This window comes from Carassius carassius, unplaced genomic scaffold, assembly GCF_963082965.1.
Source record: "Carassius carassius unplaced genomic scaffold, fCarCar2.1 SCAFFOLD_67, whole genome shotgun sequence".
Classification (NCBI taxonomy): Eukaryota; Metazoa; Chordata; class Actinopteri; order Cypriniformes; family Cyprinidae; genus Carassius; species Carassius carassius.
The window spans coordinates 180993-186296 of NW_026775079.1; positions in this window are offsets into that span (position 1 = coordinate 180993).

A 5304-nucleotide genomic window follows, 5' to 3' on the forward strand; every position below is an offset into this window, starting at 1 on the left:
TAGGCCTTCAATGCTCAAGATTGTCAGTTTACAGGTTTCTGAGACCAGTAATGTTGAAATAGTGCTTCTGTTCAAATGAAGTGAAATCTAGCCCAAATCTGCTCAAAAGCTTGTCTCTCTATGAGAGAAAGCTGCTTCATTCAATATTCAGTGCAAATCTTGCCAAACTGAAAGATGCTTATGCCTTATGAAATACAATGTTTTTGCAATGCTGTAAGACAGTCTTTAATGTGTTAGAAGTTATTTGCACAAAAACTTATGTTAGGACTTCAATGCTCAAGATTGTCAGTTTACAGGTTTCTGAGACCAGTAATGTTGAAATAGTGCTTCTGTTCAAATGAAGTGAAATCTAGCCCAAATCTGCTCAAAAGCTTGTCTCTCTATGAGAGAAAGCTGCTTTATTCAATATTCAGTGCAAATCTTGCCAAACTGAAAGATGCTTATATCTTATGAAATAAAATTATTTGTACAATGCAGTGAGACAGTTTTTAATGTGTTAGAAGTTATATGCACAAAAACATACGTTAGGACTTCAATGCTCAAGATTGTCAGTTTACAGGTTTCTGAGACCAGTAATGTTGAAATAGTGCTTCTGTTCAAATGAAGTGAAATCTAGCCCAAATCTGCTCAAAAGCTTGACTCTCTATGAGAGAAAGCTGCTTCATTCAATATTCAGTGCAAATCTTGCCAAACTGAAAGATGCTTATGCCTTATAAAATGCTATGTTTTTGCAATGCTGTAAGACAGTTTTTAATGTGTTAGAAGTTATATGCACAAAACCTTATGTTAGGACTTCAATGCTTAAGATTGTCAGTTTACAGGTTTCTGAGACCAGTAATGTTGAAATAGTGCTTCTGTTCAAATGAAGTGAAATCTAACCCAAATCTGCTCAAAAGCTTGTCTCTCTATGAGAGAAAGCTGTTTCATTCAATATTCAGTGCAAATCTTGCCAAACTGAAAGATGCTGATGCCTTATGAAATACAATGTTTTTGCAATGCTGTAAGACAGTTTTTAATGTGTTAGAAGTTATATGCACAAAAACTTATGTTAGGCCTTCAATACTCAAGATTGTCAGTTTACAGGTTTCTGAGACCAGTAATGTTGAAAAAGTGTTTCTGTTCAAATGAAGAGAAATCTAGCCCAAATCTGCTCAAAAGCTTGTCTCTCTATGAGAGAAAGCTGCTTCATTCAATATTCAGTGCAAATCTTGCCAAACTGAAAGATGCTGATGCCTTATGAAATACAATGTTTTTGCAATGCTGTAAGACAGTCTTTAATGTGTTTGAAGTTATATGCACAAAAACTTATGTTAGGACTTCAATGCTCAAGATTGTCAGTTTACAGGTTTCTGAGACCAGTAATGTTGAAATAGTGCTACTGTTCAAATAAAGTGAAATCTAGTCCAAATCTGCTCAAAAGCTTGTCTCTCTGTGAGATAGAGCTGCTTCATTCAATGTTCAGTGCAAATCTTGCCAAACTGAAAGATGCTTATGCCTTATGAAATACAATGTTTTTGCAATGCTGTAAGACAGTTTTTAATGTGTTAGAAGTTATATGCACAAAAAGTTATGTTAGGACTTCAATGCTCAAGATTGTCAGTTTACAGGTTTCTGAGACCAGTAATGTTGAAATAGTGCTACTGTTCAAATAAAGTGAAATCTAGTCCAAATCTGCTCAAAAGCTTGTCTCTCTGTGAGATAGAGCTGCTTCATTCAATGTTCAGTGCAAATCTTGCCAAACTGAAAGATGCTTATGCCTTATGAAATACAATGTTTTTGCAATGCTGTAAGACAGTTTTTAATGTGTTAGAAGTTATATGCACAAAAAGTTATGTTAGGCCTTCAATGCTCAAGATTGTCAGTTTACAGGTTTCTGAGACCAGTAATGTTGAAATAGTGCTTCTGTTCAAATGAAGTGAAATCTAGCCCAAATCTGCTCAAAAGCTTGACTCTCTATGAGAGAAAGCTGCTTCATTCAATATTCAGTGCAAATCTTGCCAAACTGAAAGATGCTTATGCCTTATAAAATGCAATGTTTTTGCAATGCTGTAAGACAGTTTTTAATGTGTTAGAAGTTATATGCACAAAACCTTATGTTAGGACTTCAATGCTTAAGATTGTCAGTTTACAGGTTTCTGAGACCAGTAATGTTGAAATAGTGCTACTGTTCAAATAAAGTGAAATCTAGCCCAAATCTGCTCAAAAGCTTGTCTCTCTGTGAGATAGAGCTGCTTCATTCAATGTTCAGTGCAAATCTTGCCAAACTGAAAGATGCTTATGCCTTATGAAATACAATGTTTTTGCAATGCTGTAAGACAGTTTTTAATGTGTTAGAAGTTATATGCAGAAAAACTTATGTTAGGCCTTCAATGCTCAAGATTGTCAGTTTACAGGTTTCTGAGACCAGTAATGTTGAAATAGTGCTTCTGTTCAAATGAAGTGAAATCTAGCCCAAATCTGCTCAAAAGCTTGTCTCTCTATGAGAGAAAGCTGCTTCATTCAATATTCAGTGCAAATCTTGCCAAACTGAAAGATGCTTATGCCTTATGAAATACAATGTTTTTGCAATGCTGTAAGACAGTTTTTAATGTGTTAGAAGTTATATGCACAAAAACTTATGTTAGGCCTTCAATGCTCAAGATTGTCAGTTTACAGGTTTCTGAGACCAGTAATGTTGAAATAGTGCTTCTGTTCAAATGAAGTGAAATCTAACCCAAATCTGCTCAAAAGCTTGTCTCTCTATGAGAGAAAGCTGTTTCATTCAATATTCAGTGCAAATCTTGCCAAACTGAAAGATGCTGATGCCTTATGAAATACAATGTTTTTGCAATGCTGTAAGACAGTTTTTAATGTGTTAGAAGTTATATGCACAAAAACTTATGTTAGGCCTTCAATACTCAAGATTGTCAGTTTACAGGTTTCTGAGACCAGTAATGTTGAAATAGTGCTTCTGTTCAAATGAAGTGAAATCTAACCCAAATCTGCTCAAAAGCTTGTCTCTCTATGAGAGAAAGCTGTTTCATTCAATATTCAGTGCAAATCTTGCCAAACTGAAAGATGCTGATGCCTTATGAAATACAATGTTTTTGCAATGCTGTAAGACAGTTTTTAATGTGTTGGAAGTTATATGCACAAAAACTTATGTTAGGACTTCAATGCTCAAGATTGTCAGTTTACAGGTTTCTGAGACCAGTAATGTTGAAATAGTGCTTCTGTTCAAATGAAGTGAAATCTAGCCCAAATCTGCTCAAAAGCTTGTCTCTCTATGAGAGAAAGCTGCTTTATTCAATATTCAGTGCAAATCTTGCCAAACTGAAAGATGCTTATGCCTTATGAAATACAATGTTTTTGCAATGCTGTAAGACAGTTTTTAATGTGTTAGAAGTTATATGCACAAAAACTTATGTTAGGCCTTCAATGCTCAAGATTGTCAGTTTACAGGTTTCTGAGACCAGTAATGTTGAAATAGTGCTTCTGTTCAAATGAAGTGAAATCTAACCCAAATCTGCTCAAAAGCTTGTCTCTCTATGAGAGAAAGCTGTTTCATTCAATATTCAGTGCAAATCTTGCCAAACTGAAAGATGCTGATGCCTTATGAAATACAATGTTTTTGCAATGCTGTAAGACAGTTTTTAATGTGTTAGAAGTTATATGCACAAAAACTTATGTTAGGCCTTCAATACTCAAGATTGTCAGTTTACAGGTTTCTGAGACCAGTAATGTTGAAAAAGTGTTTCTGTTCAAATGAAGAGAAATCTAGTCCAAATCTGCTCAAAAGCTTGTCTCTCTGTGAGATAGAGCTGCTTCATTCAATGTTCAGTGCAAATCTTGCCAAACTGAAAGATGCTTATGCCTTATGAAATACAATGTTTTTGCAATGCTGTAAGACAGTTTTTAATGTGTTAGAAGTTATATGCACAAAAAGTTATGTTAGGCCTTCAATGCTCAAGATTGTCAGTTTACAGGTTTCTGAGACCAGCAATGTTGAAATAGTGCTTCTGTTCAAATGAAGTGAAATCTAGCCCAAATCTGCTCAAAAGCTTGACTCTCTATGAGAGAAAGCTGCTTCATTCAATATTCAGTGCAAATCTTGCCAAACTGAAAGATGCTTATGCCTTATAAAATGCAATGTTTTTGCAATGCTGTAAGACAGTTTTTAATGTGTTAGAAGTTATATGCACAAAACCTTATGTTAGGACTTCAATGCTTAAGATTGTCAGTTTACAGGTTTCTGAGACCAGTAATGTTGAAATAGTGCTACTGTTCAAATAAAGTGAAATCTAGCCCAAATCTGCTCAAAAGCTTGTCTCTCTGTGAGATAGAGCTGCTTCATTCAATGTTCAGTGCAAATCTTGCCAAACTGAAAGATGCTTATGCCTTATGAAATACAATGTTTTTGCAATGCTGTAAGACAGTTTTTAATGTGTTAGAAGTTATATGCACAAAAACTTATGTTAGGCCTTCAATGCTCAAGATTGTCAGTTTACAGGTTTCTGAGACCAGTAATGTTGAAATAGTGCTTCTGTTCAAATGAAGTGAAATCTAGCCCAAATCTGCTCAAAAGCTTGTCTCTCTATGAGAGAAAGCTGCTTCATTCAATATTCAGTGCAAATCTTGCCAAACTGAAAGATGCTTATGCCTTATGAAATACAATGTTTTTTCAATGCTGTAAGACAGTTTTTAATGTGTTAGAAGTTATATGCACAAAAAGTTATGTTAGGCCTTCAATGCTCAAGATTGTCAGTTTACAGGTTTCTGAGACCAGTAATGTTGAAATAGTGCTTCTGTTCAAATGAAGTGAAATCTAGCCCAAATCTGCTCAAAAGCTTGACTCTCTATGAGAGAAAGCTGCTTCATTCAATATTCAGTGCAAATCTTGCCAAACTGAAAGATGCTTATGCCTTATAAAATGCTATGTTTTTGCAATGCTGTAAGACAGTTTTTAATGTGTTAGAAGTTATATGCACAAAACCTTATGTTAGGACTTCAATGCTTAAGATTGTCAGTTTACAGGTTTCTGAGACCAGTAATGTTGAAATAGTGCTACTGTTCAAATAAAGTGAAATCTAGCCCAAATCTGCTCAAAAGCTTGTCTCTCTGTGAGATAGAGCTGCTTCATTCAATGTTCAGTGCAAATCTTGCCAAACTGAAAGATGCTTATGCCTTATGAAATACAATGTTTTTGCAATGCTGTAAGACAGTTTTTAATGTGTTAGAAGTTATATGCACAAAAACTTATGTTAGGCCTTCAATGCTCAAGATTGTCAGTTTACAGGTTTCTGAGACCAGTAATGTTGAAATAGT